The sequence below is a fragment of the Nothobranchius furzeri genome, chromosome 9 (genome assembly GCF_043380555.1).
Source record: "Nothobranchius furzeri strain GRZ-AD chromosome 9, NfurGRZ-RIMD1, whole genome shotgun sequence".
Classification (NCBI taxonomy): Eukaryota; Metazoa; Chordata; class Actinopteri; order Cyprinodontiformes; family Nothobranchiidae; genus Nothobranchius; species Nothobranchius furzeri.
In genome coordinates this window covers 39,383,628-39,406,651 of record NC_091749.1, presented here as the reverse complement: position 1 = coordinate 39,406,651, position 23,024 = coordinate 39,383,628, and positions in this window count along the sequence as shown.

The window sequence follows — 23,024 nt, the reverse complement described above, 5'->3', positions numbered from 1 at the left end:
GATTGACAGTACCAGATGATTGCATTTTCAGCTTTGAAGAGATCGTTCACTGACAATGTTTGTTTGCGAACAGCTTCTCTGGCTCTGTTCATGTTTTCTTGCACTTTCTTAGTGAAAGTTGATACATCAACAGCAGGGAGTGAAGCCTCAAATTCTTTCCTTTTTGGACTAAGATCCAGCAAGATGGCCTTTAGCTTGAGAAACCAAGCAACTGAAGTTTTCAGCTTTCTCCAACTTAAAAAATAATGAATGAACCTTGAAGTAGGATCATCGGCCTGTAAGCTGAAAACATTCACTATAACTTCACCTTTGACTTCTGGATCCTCTAAAGAAACAGGCTTTAGGTTAAAAACCTCTGGCCAGTCCTTTTCTGGCTTCTGAAGAAAGGCTGGACCTGTTATCCACCTTTGACAGGCCATGAAGTTATGTGCGGTAAGCCCTCTAGATGCTTCATCGGCTGGGTTAAGCTTAGAAGCAACGTATGTCCACTGCCATACATCAGTAGCTTCCCTTATTGCAGCCACCCTATTTGCAACAAAGGTGTAAAATTGTTTGTTCTCATTGTGTATGTATTTCAGCAGCGTCTAGCTGTCCGTTCAGAAGCATGAGTATGTTAAGTCAAGTAACGGTTCCTTTCTTAACATTCTGTCAACTTTCACAGCAAGCACAGCAGCGGAAAGTTCAAGGCAGGGAATTGTTGCCTTGCCCAGCTTAAAGGCCAGATGCACATTTCCTTTCTCATCCTGCAGTCGTAGGTGAGACACTGTATCATAACCATGTTCACTGGCATCCGCAAAATGATGCAGTTGAGCTTGTAGTGGTTCTTCAAAGTTTTTTGGTTTAATACAGCGACTCACTTTTAACTCTGTTATTTTTTGCAGATCTTGAAGCCATGAAGTCCATTGCTGTGACATTGTCTGGGAGACAGGCTCATCCCAAGACATTTTTCTCCTGCACATCTCCTGCAGCAATAACTTTGGTAACAAAGTGAATGGTGCCAGGAAACCCAGTGGATCATAGATGGAACTGACCATTGAGAGAATGCCACGTCTGGTGTGAGGTCTTTCTTCCATAGTTGAAAGATAAAAGTGTCACTCTCTGCACACCAGCTTAGGCCAAGAGCCTTTTCTACAGGCAGACTATCCCGTTCCAGATGTAGTTGTCTTGTTGAATTGGAAGGTTTCTGATCAGGAATGGACAATAGCACAGCGCGACTTGTGCTTGTCCACTTTGAAAGCTCAAATCCTCCTTTAGAACATAATTCAGTAAGATCTTCTGCCAGCTTTACTGCAGTTTCTTCCATGGCAACAGATTTTAGACAATCATCCACATAAAAGTTATTATAGACAGTGTCAGTCACTTCTTTATGATAACATTAAATGTTGTCCGTAGCAGTTTGCCTCAGAGCATAATAGGCGCAACTTGGCGATGATACAGCTCCGAAGAGGTGAACTGTCATCCGGTATTCCATTGGGGTGACAGACATGTCTCCTAATGGCCACCACAGAAAGCGCAGAAAGTCCAGATGCTTTTCTGACACTTTTACTTGATGGAACATGGCCTGGACATCTGTCATCAGAGCAATGTTTTCTTGCCTGAATCTGGTTAGAACACCGAAGAGAGAGTTGGTAAGGTCCGGCCCCTGTAGAAGCTGGCCCTTCAATGAAGAGCCTTTGTAGCTTGCTCCACAGTCAAAAACCACTCTCAAAGTCTTTTTCCTTGGGTGATAGACACTGTGGTGTGGAAGATACCAGACTTTTCCTTCTTTGGGTTCCATCTGGTCAAGAGGTACCTTTTCTGCATAGCCTCTGTCAATAAGATCCATCATGAATGCTGTATATTCCTTTTTGTAGACTTTGTTCCTCTCAAACTTTCTTTTGAGGGCCTGAAGGCATTGTGCCATAACATACCGGTTGTTGGGCATGATAATGTCGTCCTTTTTGAAGGGCAAGTCCAAACAATAATGTCCATCCAATATGCAAGCTGATTTTTCCATTATTTCCATAAAGTTCTTGTCCTCGATCGACATTTCATGTTTTTCTTCCATTTTTTTTTCATCAAAGTCTTGATTGTATTGAGATATCAACAGCTCCTCCAGTTTGGCAACAGAAATCCTGTTTGCGTAAACAGTTGTACAACCTTTCTCGGTAGTTACACTGCTTCACAGGGTACCATTAATGACCCATCCAAGTGGGGTTCTGACAGCATGTGGTCCGTTGCCTTGACTGTTGATTATCTCCCATGGCTCCATGAGGTCTGATGCATTCATTCCAATCAAAAGCTCGACATCAGCATCCAGTTCCGAAATCCTGATGGTGCTGAGATAGTCCCATTTCTCAACATCTCTCTGAAGAGGAATGTTGTTCCGAGAGACTGGAATGGCTTCTTGTGTGTAAACTTCAGGAAGTTCTACAAAGCTGTTACTTTGTAGCCCCGAAATTTCCAGTCCAGTGCCACAACAGCAGCTCACCAACCTTTCTTGGCCCATAGTACACAGCAAGATGTTAATCTTTGGGCCTCGCACGTTTAATTTCTTCTTTAATTTGTTGGTAATGAAAGTTGCTGTGCTTCCAGGATCCAAGAAGGCATAAGTTTGAAACACTTGATCTCCTTTCTTAGATTTTATTTTGACAGGAACAATTGAAAGAGTACAGTCCTCTCCTCCATCAGTACAAACGTCAGCCTTATGAGACACAAGGGCACTGCTGACAGGTGTTTCTTGGGCTTTAGCTTGTTCTTTGTCAGAATGTAGGATGGTAGGATGCTTCCGGTTGCAACGCACAGATTCTTCCTGTTGTAAGAGGTGAGTCTCCACTTTGTTTTGGTTGTTATGGCATCGACATCATCCTAGCGCAACGTTCAAAGACTCTTAAAAAAACAGTAAAATCTGTGAGAAACACTGGCAGCAAATGAGTTAATACATCTGAACTCATGCTGTAGGAACTAGGAAATATTAAATACTAGAACCAGACACAACTTTTTTTATTTGATTATTTAAATTATAAATAATTAGATTCAGTCTCAGCTGATGTACCCTCTGTATCACTCATTGTGTGTGTGTGTGTGTGTGTGGGGGGGGGGGGGGGGGGTAAAAAAAACTGAGCAGAGCGGTGGCAGTGACCGACTCAGCACGAGCCGTTTTCAGCTCTGTCTTGTCAAATGCACCACGTACGTTACGAAAAAAGTAACTTTAAATATTAAACCAAAAGAGAGTGGAGCTGAAGAAAACCTAGAAGAGCCAGAACCAGGGTGTTGAACTCTGAAGTTGACTGGCAGCCAGTGAAGCTGGTTGCATCCCTTTTAGCCTATAGCTAATACCTCAGGTAATCTCCCAAAAGAGTTTACTTTTAATTTCAATCATAGAGGTTTCCGGTGGTGTTTGAGTGTTTAGCTGTTCTTGTGTTTAGATAAAAACATCTCAGAGAAAGCCTGTTTGGTAAACTTCCTGTTTTTCATGTATGACCTTCAAATAAACGATTTGCTGTATTCACCATGTCATGCTTGTCTTTATGTTACATCCTCCTTCATGCTCCTACATAAGCCGTCTGGAGGTGTAACATAAATGGGGGCTCGTCCGGGATAACTGCCTTAGTAACTTAGTAAAACCTTTTATTCCCTTTTTCACTTGGTTAACCCCATATTCATTAGTTCAGACAAGTTTAGCAATGTGGCGGCTTGTTTATTGGTTTTAGTGTAAAGTGTGTGCTTCCCCATGGCCCACTTTAGGGTAGAGAAATTTTTGAGGACTTTCTTCTGTGAATCTCTGAGGCAATTCTTCAACACAGGCAGTCTCCCATGCACTGTCAAAGAAGACACAAATACATCATTTTTCTAGATAAAGGACTTAAGTACCTCTGTGTTACGCCCCCTCTCTGCAGGTCTAGGAGGATGAGGGGACTAACACAAAAAAATAGGTGTAAAAGTGTGTGTGAGGATAAAGGACGAGGAGGTTCGAGTAAAAACAACAGGATTTATTAACATAAGGTGTCCGTGGGTAAACGGCATAAATAAGGCTTAGTAATAATAAACTACAACATAAGCAGTCTCACTGCTTATGAAAAAGGCTTTCTGCCAAAACGCAAAATATCCCCGGCTCAAAAGTCCTATGGGGATAACAAGAAAAACACCACGAAGGTTTAACCCTTAACAAGGTGTGTGAAAACACACTCAGAAGGTACCCAGGCTAATCCTGGATCCTTAGTAGAAAACCTAAACACAAAAGAGCGAGGGAGAATCTCAGGCTACTCCTGGATCTCTATCAACAACCTTAAACCCAGCAGGAACGGTGTAAACAGCCTTAAACCCGACTGGTAACGGTCGCTAAAGTGTCCGTGAGCTAAAGGAGAATCTCCGGCTAATCCAGGATCTCCTCGATGTCTGCTGCGTTCCTCCTTTTAAAGAGCTGGGAGCTGCTTGATCACTTATGAAGATCAGCTGCTGTCTCTGCTGGCGTGCCTCTCTCCGAGGTCCTGAAAGGGCGCTGGAGCGTGTGAGCTGGCCGCTCCTGGCGCTGTCCCTGGTGCTGGATCCCGTGCAGCGGGGACAAAAGGCTCAGGCTAGGATGAGAGGACGGACCGAGGGGACGAGGGTCGTCACAGCCTCCCCCTAAACAGCTAAGAAAGACAGTCATTAAAAAGGATTGTCTTTCTTAAAGACCAACTCAGAGGAAAAAAACAATGCCTCTGGAAAACAAATCTAGGATTCATTTCAGGTTGACAAAAACGGATGAGTCCCCACTGACTGCCTAACATTTCTTCTCTAAAAAACTGCAGTCTAGGCTTCATGTGCTTGCAGGCGGGCAGATTAAGCACATGTTTTCCTAAGAAAACATACTAACCAGCAAGGAAGAGGGGTGGCCAAGCCGGCCCCTTTTCCTCCTGGGGTGCTCCCGAGATGGTGCCCAAAAGGACACCAACACTAGCCGCGACACACAACACTAATAAAAAAAAAAAAACAGGACATACCCCAAAGGGGGTATACCTCTAAAACCTACCTGGGAACTCACTGCTTCGTTTAAGTTTATCTGTAATATCCATAGAATAAAAGAAAGGCACTATTCTACAAAACCACGAGACAGGCAATCCGCAACCACATTGTCAGCTCCCTTCTTGTGCCGGATGTCTAAGTTGTGGTCTTGGAGCAGGAGGGCCCATCTCATTAATCTCTGGTTCTTGTTAAACATTCTGGAAAGGAAAACCAGAGGGTTATGGTCTGTAAAAACAATTAGGGGCCCGTTGCTGGAGCCAACATACACTTCAAAATGCTGCAAAGCCAGCAATAGAGCCAAGGTTTCTTTTTCCACTGTGGAGTAGTTTAATTGGTATGTGGCAAATTTCCGTGAGTAGTAGGCAACTGGGTGGTCAATCCCTGCATCGTCTTCTTGTAGTAACACGGCCCCAACCCCTACATGGCTTGCATCAGTCTCGAGTTTAAATGGTCTGGTCAAGTCAGGGGCTTTTAAAACAGGGTTACTACAAAGTAAAACCTTGCAGGAGTCAATCGCCTTTTGCGCACTTTCATCCCAGGTAAACGGAACCTTTGGACTCAAAAGATTGGTTAATGGGGAAACTACACTGGCGAAATTCTTACAAAAACAGCGGTAGTAGCCAGCCATTCCAATGAAGCGTCTCAATTCCCTACGCGTTTTCGGCTTGGGGAACTCTGTGATGGCCTGTATTTTGTCTGCTAACATTTTTACTTTCCCATGGCCAACCTCTTTTCCCAGAAACTGGACCGTGGCTTTAACGAACTCACTTTTAGCCAGGTTAATGGTGAGTCGAGCATCAGCTAAACGCACAAAAAGGGCCCGCAGACCCTAAATGTGGGCTTCCCAAGTGGAGGTGTGGACAACGATATCATCAAGATATACAGTGCAGTTCGATAAACCAGAAGTTATTGAGCTCATCATTCTTTGAAAGGTTGCCGGGGCATTTCGCATTCCAAATGGCATAACTGTGTATTGCAGAAATGCGTCCGGAGTTACAAAGGCAGAGATTTCGGAGGCAGCAGTTGTTAAAGGCACCTGCCAGTAACCTTTGAGTAGATCTATTTTCGTTATAAAGGATGCATCTCCTATTCTGTCAATACAGTCATCTACTCTGGGCAAGGGATATGCATCTGGCACTGTAACAGAGTTTACCTTTCGATAATCAGTTATGAAGCGGGAAGAGCCATCCGGCTTCTTCTCAATTAAACAGGGCGAGCTCCACGGACTGCAACTGGGCACGGCCAAGCCATGTTCCAACAAATAACGCGTTTCCTGCTCTAACAATTCACGTTTTACCGTATTAGCTCGGTATGGGTGTTGTTTTATGGGTTGAGATGTTTCCACAACGACGTCGTGACTAACCGCAGTGGTTCGAGAAGGTACATCTGAAAAGAGGCAAGAGTACTCTTGTATCAGACTCATCAGTTCGTGTTTCATGTCGTCATTCAAGTGGTCCAGGATATCTGGTAGCTGGGCCAAAGTTAATGAGTTAGCGAGTCGGGGGCTAATAACAGGTTTTAGCTTTAGGTGGATGTCCTCCTCGGGAATAGGAGTGGAGGATGAGGCTGCGCACACCGCAGCTTCAGAAACCTCTGATGGTGAAGCCTGAGGGGAATGGTACAGCTTAAGCATGTTAATATGACAAGCCCTGGACTTACGGCGACGATGAGGAGTGGAAATACTATAGGTAGTACTGTTTATTTTTCTCAGCACTTCAAATGGTCCATCGAATTTAGCTTATAAGCTAGTGCCAACCAAAGGATTCAATATTAAAACCTGATCACCGGGGTGGAGCTCCCTGGCTACAGCTTTTCGATCAAACTGCCTTTTCATCTTCTTTTGAGTTATCGCCAAGTTCTCCCTAGCCAGTTTATTTGCATGTTTTATACGCCACAGAAATTTCTTGAGGTATTGATTGATCTTTTCCTTTTTAGACTCCGGGACTCTCAGAAACTGTTCCTTGAGAGCTTTAAGGGGGCCCCGAGGTGTGTGTCCGAACACTAATTGAGCCGGGCTAAACCCCAAAGAATCCTGGGGAGCCTCTCGGGCGGCAAATAACAGAAAGGGAACACCTTCATCCCACTGATTTCCTGAACTTAAACAGTACTTTTTCAGCATGCTTTTAAAAGTTTGGTGCCAGCGTTCTAAAGCGCCTTGGCTTTCTGGGTGATAAGCAGAAGATACCACGTGGTGGATACCCAGTGTTTGGGCCACCTTCCTAAACAGCTCTGACTTAAAGTTGGTTCCCTGATCGGTTTGTAGAACACGGGGTAAACCAAACAATGAGAAATACTGGGTTAAAGCCCGGGTGACAGTTTTAGCTGTTATGGTGGATAACGGAAAAGCTTCTGGAAAACGGGTGAATGTGCACATTATGGTTAACAGATATTTCTTACCAGATTTACTTCTGGGCAATGGACCTACACAATCCACCACAATGGTGTCAAAAGGATTCCCGATTACAGGAATCGGATAGAGAGGTGCTGGAGCAGGCAGCTGATTTGGTTTTCCAGAAATTTGACAGACATGGCAACGCTTACAATATTCAGCTACGTCCCTCTTCATGCCAGGCCAAAAGAAATGCTCCAAAATTATCTGGTACGTTTTCCGGATGCCTAAGTGTCCTGCCCACTGACTTTCATGAGCTAAACTCACAACTTTATTTCGGTACCTTGTGGGAATTACAATCTGATTAACAGTACCCCAAGGTGCTCCTTGGGCGGCAGGATTGTTCCAAAATCTCATTAGCACGTCTTTCCGTAGGAAATAACCGGACTTTTCCCCATCAGGATTCTTAATATCCAGAAAACATTTCTTCAAGCTGTCATCACGACGTTGCTCCTCTCCTAAAGTCAGCCGGGGTAAAGGCAGACACCCCGACGTGAGCGACACGCCTTCATCCTCGGTGTCGGCGGTAATGTCCGCATTGTGGTCGTGGACGTGATTGTCCTCTTTATTGTGTCCATCATCAAAGAGAGAGGATAACTGTAAGGTTTCCTCCTGTTTACGTGCCTGGGCACGGGTTATGACACATGCAGGATAAATTCCTGGCTGCTCCTTAACGCACGAACTGGTGTCTGAGCACGGGTCGTTTAAAACTTGGAATGGAGGGACCACATTTCCTCCAGCAGCATCGTTTCCGAGCAGGAGATTTACTCCAGCGATCGGCAAAGATGGGCAAACAGCCACATCAAAATAACCTCTGGCTAGCTCGCAAGAAAGAAAGACTCGGTGTAACGGCCGAGAAATCGGCTCACCATTTATTCCGTTTAGCAGAACTGACACGCCCGTTGCACTGCTCTCATTAAAAATCATGACATCGCTAGTTATGAGCGTTTGTGATGCCCCAGTATCGCGTAGGATGATAACTGGAGCTTGGTCAGAACTTGACTCATTTAGCTGAACCACACCTTTGGACAAAAATGGTTGAAAACAGTCGTTTATTTCTGTCACGACCTGTTTGTTTTTCGTTATAAAACCAACCTCACGTGAGGGGGAGGTTTTCTGTTTGTTTTTCCTTTTTAATTTGTAACAGTCTTTTACTACATGCCCAGACCGATGACAGTAAACACATCTTGGCTGGTGGGCGTTTACCGAACCGGTGTGAGCAGGCCTCATCATAGGAGGCCGCCTGGCATCTCTGGGTGGCAGTTCGCCGCTTACGCGGTGCGTTAATGAATATTCATCCGCCAACAAAGCTGCAGAAGACAAAGTCGCTACCTTTTGTTCATTCAAGTATAAAACGGTGCGCTCCGGTAAACATCTCTTGAACTCCTCTAACAGGATTAATTCCTTCAGCTCAGTAAAAGAAGACACTTTTGATGCTGCAACCCACTTTTCAAATAATAACAGCTTTTCTCTGGCGAACTCGACAAACGTCTGATGTGGCTTTTTATTTGTTGATGCTCGGAATCTTTGTCGGTATGCTTCTGGGACCAGTTCATGAGCAGTTAACACTGCACTTTTCACACATTCGTAATCTAAACTGTCAGAAAGGGACAAAGAAGACATTACCTCCTGGGCTTTTCCGGTGAGCTTGCACTGGAGGATCAACGCCCACACGTCACGAGGCCACTCAAGAGCTGCAGCAATGCGCTCAAATATCTGGAAGTAGCTGTCCACCTCAAACTCCCGAAAAGGTGGCACCAACACAATGCATTTACTTATGTCTAGTCTCTGTTTTATTCCAGGGGTAGTTTCTTCTCTTGTGGTGTCGGGTTCTGTCACATCCTTGTGCGTGTCAACATGTGGGTCATTTTGTTGGGAAATCTCGGCTTGTCTCCAAGCCTGGGCTTCCAGCTCAAGTCTTTTTAGCTTGATCTGAGTGTTGGCTTCCAGATCCATTCTGCGGATCTCCAGCTCCATCTCCATCCGACGGCGCTTCTCCTTTTCCTCGGCCTCATACTTTAGCCGAGCCATTCGGACTTTCAGACGTAGGTTAAAACGCTCCAGCGAACTCGGAGTAGAAGCTGGTGAGACAGGATCAGACTTGGGCAAAGTTAGTGGTGAAGAAGGAGTCTTACTGTGAGCCGGCGGGGTCTGGTAGCCGGGAGCCGTCTCCTCTGGTGTAGCCGAAGATGGACCTGCTCCATTCTCATGGCTTGCGGCATCATCCGCACGCGGGGAAAGGACAGGAAGATCTCCAGTCCCTTTTGCAGGCAACAAGTTCAGGTTTTCCAAGGCAGCGATAACTGTCTCTTTTAGAACCTGTTTCGCCATTGTGCGGGTGCCATGGAGATCAAGGTGCTCAGCCACCTCCACCAGATCGCTCTTGCGGCAGGCCTCGAGAGCTTCCCGCGACGGTGCACGCAGAAACTCCTTTAAAGAAAACATACTTATTATAGAGCTCACCTGGGAAGAGCTAAAATACAGAGAGTGAAACCACCAAAATGAAAGAGTCCCAGGGTACTTAACACACACTCAAGCACAATAAAAAAAATAAAAACGCGGCGCACAACCTATTTATTTGTTACCGGGCAGACTTAGATTAAGTTCCAATTATTTATAACTCAAATAAATCCCGGACGAGCACCCATTATGTTACGCCCCCTCTCTGCAGGTCTAGGAGGATGAGGGGACTAACACAAGAAAATAGGTGTAAAAGTGTATGTGAGGATAAAGGACGAGGAGGTTCGAGTAAAAACAACAGGATTTATTAACATAAGGTGTCCGTGGGTAAACGGCATAAATAAGGCTTAGTAATAATAAACTACAACATAAGCAGTCTCACTGCTTATGAAAAAGGCTTTCTGCCAAAACGCAAAATATCCCCGGCTCAAAAGTCCTATGGGGATAACAAGAAAAACACCACGAAGGTTTAACCCTTAACAAGGCGTGTGAAAACACACTCAGAAGGTACCCAGGCTAATCCTGGATCCTTAGTAGAAAACCTAAACACAAAAGAGCGAGGGAGAATCTCAGGCTACTCCTGGATCTCTATCAACAACCTTAAACCCAGCAGGAACGGTGTAAACAGCCTTAAACCCGACTGGTAACGGTCGCTAAAGTGTCCGTGAGCTAAAGGAGAATCTCCGGCTAATCCAGGATCTCCTCGATGTCTGCTGCGTTCCTCCTTTTAAAGAGCTGGGAGCTGCTTGATCACTTATGAAGATCAGCTGCTGTCTCTGCTGGCGTGCCTCTCTCCGAGGTCCTGAAAGGGCGCTGGAGCGTGTGAGCTGGCCGCTCCTGGCGCTGTCCCTGGTGCTGGATCCCGTGCAGCGGGGACAAAAGGCTCAGGCTAGGATGAGAGGACGGACCGAGGGGACGAGGGTCGTCACAGCCTCCCCCTAAACAGCTAAGAAAGACAGTCATTAAAAAGGATTGTCTTTCTTAAAGACCAACTCAGAGGAAAAAAACAATGCCTCTGGAAAACAAATCTAGGATTCATTTCAGGTTGACAAAAACGGATGAGTCCCCACTGACTGCCTAACATTTCTTCTCTAAAAAACTGCAGTCTAGGCTTCATGTGCTTGCAGGCGGGCAGATTAAGCACATGTTTTCCTAAGAAAACATACTAACCAGCAAGGAAGAGGGGTGGCCAAGCCGGCCCCTTTTCCTCCTGGGGTGCTCATTATACGCCGCATGGTTCAAACCGTGGGAAAAAAGTAGCGGCTTATAGTCCGTAAAATACGGTAGTCAAAATTTGATGCCAAAGCCGTTTCAAACGTTTCAGTCACAGTAACATCCCACCCACCAAAACGAGTGGTGTGATTGATCCACTAAACCAATATAGCTCCGCGATTGACATAACACAGTACTGTTCAAGCCAATGGTAGAGCTGCTGAGGCTCCTATAGAGCGTGGCTAGACCAACAAGCAGAGCAAAACCATTCTGCCTTCAGCTACTCTGTCTAGATTTCCAGGTTAGCTGTAGTGTAGAAGTTTGTCGTTGCAATAACTGGGTTTCTTCACAGCACCCTGCCAAATCCTCCCTCACCCCCTCGCTCTCTCTGTGCACTCCAAAACATCTTGCTATAAAATGATGAAGCAAATCTGGATTCATGTGGTCTGAATAGGACCTCCATAATATCATATTACATTTTTGCATATTTTTGGCTTTTCATTGCAACATCATAGTGGTGAATTTAGTTGGTAAACCATTGCTGAAGTACTGTCCGCCACTGAAATATGTGCAAAAGGAGAAAATCAACATATAACACGTGTTTACAGTCAAAACTCCACGAGCAGATAGACTGTAATTTCTATATGTATCATGTATCACTCAGAGACCATAAGGACACAAAACCTGGACACTGGAAAATTTTACAACATGTTTTATTTTTGTCTTATGAAAAGACAGTTGCCAAACCCAACAAGATTGCCACCCATTAAGCAGTTTTAAAAACTTTAAAACCTCGAGTAGAGCACTGGTGCAGCTGACATAAAAATGGCATGAAAAAGTGTATGTGCACAGTCTGTATAAATGCGGAAAGCAGCCATGTAAATAAAACATAAATCAACATAAACAAAAATGGACACAGCTCCTTGAACAATTTGCATTGTTGCAAAGTGAAATAAAAATGTTGTATTTACTGATTATACACTATCACATTTAATAAAATATTCTAAAAAATACAAATACAAAACATATTAGAAACAATATTTAAAGATGCAGGAAACATAAGTGAATCAAACAGTCAACATTTGGGAAGAAAAACACTCCTGTGTTTGTCAGGAAATGTTCCATTTGTATACATGGAAGGACAAAACTTAAAACTAGGGTTGCACCGATACTGGTAAAAGTTAACCGATACCATGAACTGATACCAATGCAGTTGCCTGGAAGTGGCTTCACTGTAACTTGCCATTTCTGTTCACCCAATATTTTAGTTTTATAATCATTTCTATTCATATATTTTATTTTTTATCTACCTCACAGTCTTTTCCTTTTGGAAGCAGAGAAGAAAATAAAACCTACATTCCAATTCATTGCATTTTTTTTTTTGTGTGGTAGAAGTATCGATATCGATAATCGGCAAGTACTCCGATCCAAGTATGAGTATCTATCGGTTTGGGAAAAAAATGGTATCATTGCATCCCTACTTAAAACGTCTAACTGCTCCAGGCCACTATAGGGAAGATTTCAGTTCTTTAAGATGGCATGTTCTTTTTCTTTGACTGGTTTCCAGCTTTATCACAGGCATCTGTACTAGAGCTGTAGCAAAGTGTAGACAATACCAATTTTTCTTTTTTTTTATTAATTGGAGATTTTCTGATTTTTATTAATAGAAAAAAAATCGTTAGATTAATCATCTAAATACAGGTGCTGGCCAGTAAATTAGAATATCATCAAAAGGTTGAAAATATTTCAGTAATTCCATTCAAAACGTGAAACTTGTACATTATATTCATGCAATGCACACAGACCAATGTATTTCCGATGTTTATTACGTTTAATTTTGATATTTATAGGTGACAACCAATGAAAACATCAAATCTGGTATCTCAGAAAATTAGAATATTCTAAAGGCCAATGAAAAAATGTTTGTTTCTCTAATGTTGGCCAACTGAAAAGAATGAACATGAAAAGAATGTGCATGTATAGCACTCAATACTTAGTCGGGGCTCCTTTTGCCTCAATAACTGCAGTAATGCGGCGTGGCATGGACTCGATCAGTCTGTGGCACTGCTCAGGTGTTATGAGAGCCCAGGTTGCTCTGATAGTCGTCTTCAGCTCCTCTGCATTGTTGGGTCTAGCGTATTGCATCCTCCGCTTCACAATACCCCATAGATTTTCTATGGGGTTAAGGTCAGGCGAGTTTGCTGGCCAATCAAGGACAGGGATACCATGGTCCTTGAACCAGGTGCTGGTGGTTTTGGCACTGTGTGCAGGTGCCAAGTCCTGTTGAAAGGTGAAGTCTGCATCCCCATAAAGTTGGTCAGCAGCAGGAAGCATGAAGTGCTCTAAAACTTCCTGGTAGACGGCTGCATTGACCCTGGACCTCAGGAAACAGAGTGGGCCAACACCGGCAGATGACATGGCACCCCACACCATCACTGACGGTGGAAACTTTACACTGGACCTCATGCAACGTGGATTCTGTGCTTCTCCGCTCTTCCTCCAGACTCTGGGTCCTTGATTTCCAAAGGAAATGCAGAACTTGCTTTCATCAGAAAACATAACTTTGGACCACTTAGCATCAGTCCAGTCCTTTTTGTCCTTGGCCCATGCGAGACGCTTCTTGCGCTGTTTCTTGTTCAAGAGTGGCTTGACACACGGAATGCGACACCTGAATCCCATGTCTTTCATGAGTCTCCTCGTGGTGGTTTTTGAAGCGCTGACTCCAGCTGCAGTCCACTCTTTGTGGATCTCCCCCACATTTTTGAATGGGTTTGTCGTCACAATTCTCTGCAGGGTGCGGTTATCCCTAGAGCTTGTACACTTTTGTCTACCACATTTTTTCCGTCCCTTCGCCTGTCTGTTAATGTGCTTGGACACAGAGCTCTGCGAACAGCCAGCTTCTTTAGCAATCACCTTTTGTGTCTTGCCCTCCTTGTGCAAGGTGTCAATGATTGTCTTTTGGACAGCTGTTAAGTCAGAAGTCTTCCCCATGATTGTGGTGCCTTCAAAACAAGACTGAGGGACCTTTTAAAGGCCTTTGCAGGTGTTTTGAGTAAATCAGCTGATTAGAGTGGCAGCAGGTGTCTTCTATATTCAGCCTTTTCAGAATATTCTAATTTTTTGAGATACCAAATTTGGAGTTTTCATTAGTTGTCACTTATGAATATCAAATTTAAATGTAATGAACATTGGAAATACATTGGTCTGTGTGCATTGCATGAATATAATGTACAAGTTTCACGTTTTGAATGGAATTACTGAAATATTTTCAACCTTTTGATGATATTCTAATTTACTGGCCAGCACCTGTAGTCATTAGAATAGTCGACTATTCGATAAAAGAATCGTCAGAATAATCGTTTTAAAAATAATTGTTTACCCCAGCCCTAATATGTACAAAATTTGAGTATTGTAATGTTTTTTTTAACGTTTCTACATTTTCTTACATTTAGAAAACATTGCTCATGACTAATTTAGGAGCTCCAAATACCACAGTTTAGCTGAGCTCTTTCAGATCTGCTAAACAAGTAACAGAAAGAGCTACACGTGTTGTTTTAGAAACTTGTTTGCCCTGTGAGTCAAGAATACTGATGATTTAGTTTTCGTCTGATTTTGCCTTTTGAGGTTGTATACCGTATTTTTCAGACTATAAGCCACTACTTTATTCCCACGCTTTGAACCATGCAAGTTATAATGAAGTGCGGCTTTAGTCAACCAGAAAGGATGGATGCTGGAAAGTCTAATGAAGGAATAGTTAAAGGAGTGCTACGGAAAGCGCCCAGGAGGATTTTTTTTCACAGTAAAACAGCGCTGCTTGCTTTCCCAGCTTCACCCCGGGATGATGACAGCAACACGGAGAGCGACACTGGCATCGCCACAGAAAAGGTATGTGACGAAGCTCTTCTGAGGCTGTTCAACTCCGACACTGAAGAAGATGACTTCAGTGGTTTCAGTGTGCAGGAGGACAATGAATAAACTAATTAATAACTTTTCTGTTTTGTTTGATACTGATCAGTTCAGTTAAGCTCAGTCAAACTACGTTTTCAATTCAGTAGATATCTGCAGTTTTAGCCCGGTGCGGCTTATATTGAGGTGCGCTCTATAGTCCGGAAATTACGGTAATCACATTAAAGCCCCTTATGTCTCACATAAGCCAAAAAGGTGGCTCAAACCACTGGTGGGTTACACCATTATCACTTGACAAAAGCAAATGTCTGCGCACTTCAAATGAGTGTCGGATCTCTTCTGTTTCTCGTCTGCTGTGTTTGTGATATTTAGTTACCATGAGTAATTTCCCTCTGGGATTAATAAAGTATTATTGAATTGAATTGTATTGAACTGAATTGTATTCAATTGAATTGAATAATGTGTGAGTCAGTCATTTCAAACATGAGCTTCATGACCTACTTTAAGAGCCAGAATCAGCTTCTGCTAATATCCCACAAGGCTTTTATGACTAGCTCCTCCACAAAGGAAACCAGTCATTTTGACACCAGAATATAACTTCAAAAAGCAGAGTATAATTATATTTGATAAAATAAGGTATTTTACACAGGATTATGCACACTTACTCAGAGTGAGTACTGCGCTTGTTAAATAATGGTTTTATTATTATGTTTGGGCAAATAATTATTAAGAAAAATGAATTCTACAGGTGCAAATTGTAAAATATAAAATTGCAAATGCACTGTGCAACACCTTCAAAAGCAAAATCATTCGTACTTAAACTGTAAAACACAAACTAAAATCCAGCCTGAAATGCACGCTTGTATATTTGTTCAGTTTTTTTCTTCTGACTTTGTTTGTCTTGCCTGCAGGAAAAAAGGCACAATCATAATTTTCATGATTTCCATCTTTAATAACAAAAAACAACAAATGTAATCTCAAGCTTTATCCTTCAGATAAATTTTATTTGTGTGGTTGATTCAACTGTGGAGCAAATTCTCACTCTCTAGAGGTTTAAAATTGCTCAAAACAATGGGAGACAATAAACAACTAACAGTTTGAACAAACAAAGCAATGTTGATTCAAAAGTCGCAGACTGTTTGCTTCAATCTGGCATGCGTTGGGTCCTTCTAGCAAAAGAAAAGCAAAAGTAAACTATAAAGGCAGTAAAAATTGAATGGAGAGTGCAGCTAATTTTGATTCAGAAGCTTAAAAGGTAACAGATGAACAAGGTATAAGCTCATTGACTAAAATGTTCTGTCTATTCATTAAAAGCTCATTTAGTCTACTAAAAGAAAATGAGCAGGGTCATTCATGGTGTCATTCATGGTGTGCCATGCCATTCAGTGTCATAGAGAAAGGACTTTATGAATTCCTCAACAAAGAGAAAAAATGCACAGATTTAATCATTTACACTTCGATGTATAATTTATTTGTTTAATGCACCCAGGAACAGTTGGTGATTAACGTAATTTAAATTTGGGTGCATGCATGCAAAGCAAATATCTGTTTTTAACCAAAACAGAAGGAAAGAATGACTGCACAGAGAATAACTAATATCTAAAAGTAATGATGCCCTCTAAGTCAAAGGATCTCATATCAGTGGTGTGATATAGTAGCTCCGGCAGTTTCTTTGTCATAAAAGTCCAAGGTGAAATTTATTTAGACATGTTCTGAGTCAGGCTCGTGGCAAGGCCTTGAACTGTCTATCAGAACTTTGAACTAATATTTTGCTGCCAGAGCCTAAAGGTGGGTTAGCAGCTAGGTGACTCCAAGTGTGATTTGATTACATTTTGGTGGCAGTTGAGGGTTTAACTTTTTACATCAATAAATATTTTTCAACCAACACATTTATAATTTTTTCATGCTCAAGAACTTTGATCTAATCCTAGTCTTTGAGGTCACTATCCTGCATGTTCCGCTCCAGATTAGAAGCACTGGGCCATTAAAGGTGTGTTTCACTGAATAACCTTTTTTTTAAATATTTTATTTCTGATTCTAATTGGACACTATGAGTTTTTCATGCAGGCTGAACATGAAAATAGCCTTCTTGGCGTATCTCCTGCATTAGCTTCTGCTAGAAAATAGATGGTCAAACTCTAGGATTTGAAAAGCCTGACAGATCTACGTCACACTGTCACTTAACATTCATGGACTCCCCCATCTTGACTCATGACAGGGAAGGCTGTTGCTGGTTTAACATCCAGGAAACAACAGTAAAAACAACGTAATGACTAGCAGAAGCTAACTGTTATCATTAGCAACTTCACCACACAGCAGAACTCCTTCAGACTTGTCTTAATTGTGGAGATTAAACATCACTGTTGCAGAGCAAACAGAGTCAGTGGTAGAGTTTTGTTGATGTTAGCCAGTCAGAGGAGAGATGTCCAAATATCGGCAAATAAGACTTCAAGTCCTGTTGTCTGAAGTGCTTCTCTTATGTGGCTCACATCTAGTTCCTGAAACTGGTGTACCAAGACTTTTTTATGACTTACAAGGCATTCATTTTTATCACTGCAGATGTAGGGATTAAATATGTGAACCACACCTTTAACAGAATTTAAACCACTGTATGAATAGAATTAAATAACATTTTGGATTTTTACATTCTTCGTTTGCCCATTACAACTGTTAAATAGGTGAAAAGATGATATTTGCTAATTGAGTGTGTTTTAAACTCATTTGCTTGGGAAAGCAAACTCAAAGTAGAAACGGACTGCTTTGTATGTGTACAGTGTAGCCAACACTGTTGTGTTTTTCCATTTCATTGCACTTTATTTGCAAAGCGTCTTCCATGACCCAGATGGACGCCCAAGGTGCGGGACACTACAGCAACAACATGCAAGAGCAATTAAAGAAATCAATTAAAATTGGCATCAGAGCAGCAAAAAAATAAATAAATAAAAAATTGCAGACAATAAATTGGTAAGAAAGGGCTAGACAATAACACTACTACAGCGACTGTTTAAAAGCCATGAAATAAAAGTGTGTTTACAAACGTGACTTAAAATCCAGCAGTGATGGCGATTAACACACATCAGAGTCAACTCATTCCAAAGTTTTGGAGCCATCACAGAGAACACCTGATTCCCACATGATCTGAACCATCAATAGATCCCCATCAGCCAAACGGCATGCTCGAGATGGAGTATACCGATACAGTAAAGCCGCCAAGCAAGATGGAGCAGTTCCTTGTAAGGCTTATAGGCAAATGTTAGCACCTTGAATGTACCAGGAGCCCATGTAGTGATGCCAACACAAGTGTTTATTCTAATAACACTTTGACAACCATGCAAAGAAAAACAATACATATTTAATACATCTAAGGCAATAAGACCGTTACACCCAAGAGCTGAAGAGTGTAAAATACTGTATTTTACTACAACTACATTAAAACATTAAAATGTTCACAAACATTCACAGACCATATGATATTATATAATTTCTTTAACTTGTCAGTATGACAGAATCAATGCAGTATGCTGCAGACAGCATGACGCTGCATAATCTGATGCATTTCCAACCAGGCTAATAAGATGTCATCAGAGCAATCAGGCTTGCTATTGATTTGAATGAAGTATAGAAGAATAATAGTGAGCTGTGAACAATGAAACACATCAGCAGCATATAGCATGTCCAACAATAGATGCTGATGATACTGCTCGCAATGCTACGTTTACTCAGGCTTCTTTTTTGGGCAGACAATGACTGTTGGGTGGTGGGGTGGTGGTGGTGGGGGGGGCTTACCCTTTTAGCTTAGAAATGTGTTCACTTAATCTACTTCTAAATTTTGTAAATCAATTATATTTGAATTGTTTTATTACAATTTGAGTATGGTCAAGCACAAATGCTTCTATGTTTTATACAGTGGGTTTAATGAGAAGGCTTCCAAACATAAAATAACATTAAAAATTGTCAGGGATGAGGTCCTGCCCCAAGCGGAGGAGTTTAAGTGTCTTGAGGTCTTGTTCACGAGTGAGGAAAAGATGGAGCGTGAGGTCCATAGCCAGAGTGGTGCTGCGTCTACAGTGATGCGAGCGTTGTACCGGTCTGTTGTGCTGAATAGAGAGCTGAGCCAGAAGGGGAAGCTCTTGATTTACAAATTGATCAACGTTCCTACCCTCACCTCTGGTCATGAGCTTTGGGTAGTGACCAAAAGAATGTGACCGCAGATACAAGCGGTCAAAATGAGTTTTCGCCCCAGGGTGGCTGGGCTGTCCCTTACAGATAGGGTGAGAAGCTTGGTCATTGGGAGGGGCTCAGAGTAGATCTACTGCTCCTCCACATCGAGAGGAGCCAGTTGAGGTGGCTTGGGCATTTAGTTAGGATGCATCCTGGATGCCTCCCTGGTGAGGTTTTCCGGGCTCGTCCAACCAGGAGGAGGCCTAAAGGAAGCCCCAGGACACGCTGGAGGGAATGTGTCTCACATCTGGCCAGGGAACGCCTTGAGATTCCCCGGAGAAGCTGACTCAAGTGGCTTGGGAGAGGGAAGTCTGGGCCTTCCCTGCTTAGACTGCAGCCCCTGTGACCCAACTTCACCCACCTTGTTACACAGGATCAAACACAAAAAGACAGCAACAAAGAAAAAAAATGGTTTCTAAGCCACACCAAATCAAAACACAAAGATCAATCTTCAAAAGAAATAAAAGAGAAAATCCTGAAAAGGTATTGAAAAAAAAACACATTATCAAATTATAACATCAATGACAAAGAGACAACATAAACTTTACCCATCAAGCTCTTTGATTTTTTTCTAAATGTATGAATGTGTGCCGTAACTCATTGACCATAAGCCAGCAGATGGGAGTCCTTCCATCTGCATAGTGGTATCTTAGTCAACGAACCTTCCTGAAGAAATTTAGTCTGCAAAAATGGTTGGATTTTAGCATCAGGAACTTTTATAAACCCAGCCAGAAAGTAATCGAATTCACAGACTGCTTGTTTAAACACCAGGGTGGGCCTTCAGAAGGATTGCTTCTTAAAATGGGCATCATTGAATCAGTTAATAGGCTAAGGTGGTGAGTACAACGAACATGCTAACCACTAGCTAACTGGTTATGAAGCTTAGTGGGTGAGCATCAGGGACAGACTGGGATGATTCATCCCAGCTACAGCCACCATTGTCACCATCCGAGAGGTGTGTGTGTGTATGTGTGTGCATGTGTGTGTGTGTGTGAATGGTTTTCATTTTAGTCAGTGATGCAACTGGACAATGCATAATTCAATTATTATTACTTTTATGTGATTATTTTTTATTTATTTTTTTGTTCCTTGATTCAAGGTACTGGGGAGAAAACAGATGCATGAAAACTTGACACAATATTCCTGAATTAATAAAAAAATAATGAATCATTCATGAAAAGCCTAATGGATGGTTTCTAAGAAATAGTCTTCAGATTTGGGTGTGAAAAATAAATGACTAATCCAGAGTAAAGCTATGCTTCGACTTGGACAAAATGTGAGTTGCAATATTTACATTTTATTAGAAAGGACATTAATTAAATGAGATCTAAAATAATGTGTAAATAATGGCATTTAGGGTACATAGACCTGTTTTGAAGCAAGCCAATGCTGCTAAATGACAGTAAGGACAGTTTTAAGAAGAAAAACCCTCTGGCATTGCTGACTTGTATGTTATTTGTCTTAATGTCGTAGTGATGGGAATTTTGGCTCAGCTCAAGAGCCGGGTCTTTCGGCTCCCAAGTGGCTCCTCAGATTTTCTGTTGCGTATAGTACATTTATAACCAAAATAATGTAAAACTATTTGTAAAATTATTTACTAATGTAAAATAATGCAATATATCAAATATTTATCATTTCTATGGATTTAAGAACTGAGCACTTTAAGAAATCTCCACTTTCCGACTGCTGGCGCTCCTTTTCTCACTGTCTTCGTCGCACTCTCCTCTCTCTCGCTCACCTTTTTCCTCCTCCTCATTCCCTCTCGTCTCCCTCCACCCGCATGTGCTCTGCTGTGTGTCTGAGTCTGATCCTCCCTCTTCCCCGCCTCTACTGCTCTGTGTGTGGACAGTCTGGACATGCAGTTACACATGTTGACCAATCGCCTGTAGCTTTCACGAAAGCAAGAGGGGAGGGGGGAGGGGACGGCTCTCAATGACGAGCCAGCTCCCGTCGTTCACTTCAAAGAGCCGGCTCTTAGAGCCGGTTCGTTCGCAACCGACACATCACTATAATGTAACCCCTCAGGAGGTTAGAGGGGGTGAGGCGGTGCTGGTGCTGGGGGTGGTGGTGTGTGTGTGTGGGTTGGGCTGGGGGGGTTATGTTTTTATGATGATATGAAGGGAAAAAAAAAGGTAGCATTTCCTTTGTGCAACTCCAAAGGCTCCACAGACAAATTCAGCCCAGAGCGAGACTTCCTGATCAGCTTGGTAACGTTGTTAGTATCCCTCCCTTCACGGGTGTTGCCCCTGTAAATTGCAGCAAAGAATATTGCTCTCACTACAACAGAATAAACAATTAGACAACACCGTTGTGAATGCATTAAAGGCCCCAAGCTTCCTCTGCTGCAATGAGTTCGGGAAAGTGGGGCTACATGCAAGGCACCAAAGACTGAGGCAGCATTGAAGTCTCATTAACATGTCGCAGTAGAGATTAGCAGGGGACAAAAGCAAAACAAAAAACAGACGCTAAAGGAAAAGTGAAAACAGAAACCATTTGAAAGCCTAATAAGAGTAAACTTAGGGTGGAAATTTAAGTGCTGAAAAATAGGACCAGTAATATGTTAGAAGTCTGATTTATTCATTTGTATCACATAGATGCTTTTCAGCTAAATATTTTTAGTCTTGCCGTTACATTTTTATTATCGTCATGAAAAACAATAAGACAGATGTTTATATTTACATTGCATGTGATTACATAAGCAACAGCATACCTCTACACTTCCTGTCTTACTCACATTCTGGTCCTTGTTAACTGTCGACTTGCTGCCCTCACTGAAGAGACTGCTGTCAAATCTGTTGCAACCCCATTCATTCATTTTCTAAACCTGCTTGGTCCCTTTCGGGTCTGGAGCCTATTCCAGCTGTCATTAAATGAGAGGTGAGCTACACCCTGGACAGACCGCCACTTCATCACAAATACAACACAGAAGAAAAGACACACATGCACAAACACATGCATGCACACACAGACCGTTGTTAATGGAGCATTTAAACTGTGCACAACATGACTTGTGTGGCCAAAACTGAAAGTAGAGACCTGTAATAAAAAATCATGGTTCTGAAGCCACTGTGTTATTCTGTTTCAGCAACCAGAGACATTTCAACAAAATGCTAGATTAAAACTTAAATCATGAACATTATCAGCACATTACCAGTGTTTGAAAATATATAACTCTACTACTATTCAATGGTTTTGTGGCAGTATGAGCGTCCAGTCACAGTGTCCCGATTGATCATGGCATTGATTTGGCATTGTTGGCAGGATCCATGTAGTACTGTCAAGTAGGTCCATGGATGTAAAATTTGTGGCACCCTGCGCGGGAGCACGAGGACGTGCTTGTGGAAAGAGGGGAGAAGATGTGGCAGTATGAGCATCCTGTCACAGTGTCCTGATTGAACATGCACCCTGGCTACTTGGCCATAGGGATGTCCCTTTGGCTGACTGGTTAGCGCGCGTGACCCTCACCCAGGAGTCTGGGGATCGAATCGCGCCTGGGCCCTCGTTTCTCCACCTTGCCACTGTTGCATCATATTTGAGTTATTGTGTGGAGATCTGGAGAAATATATACAAAATCACTTTACAACCACTTAGTACACACGACCAGAAGACGATTTTCCAAATTCTTCTCAATCCACCTATTCCTAAAGGTTGTACGGGTCATGGAGAGCGTAACTGGGTTTAAGTCCTGTTGGAAGAGGGGGCGCTGTAACGTGTGTGCACACAATCATCTTCAAAGACACGCATTGGAAGTGAAGTTTCTTTCTTTCTAGGGCTGCACAATATATCGAAAAATTATCGTCATGGCGATAACAGGACTTGCGATAGGCCCATCACAAAGCACGTCAAAAAT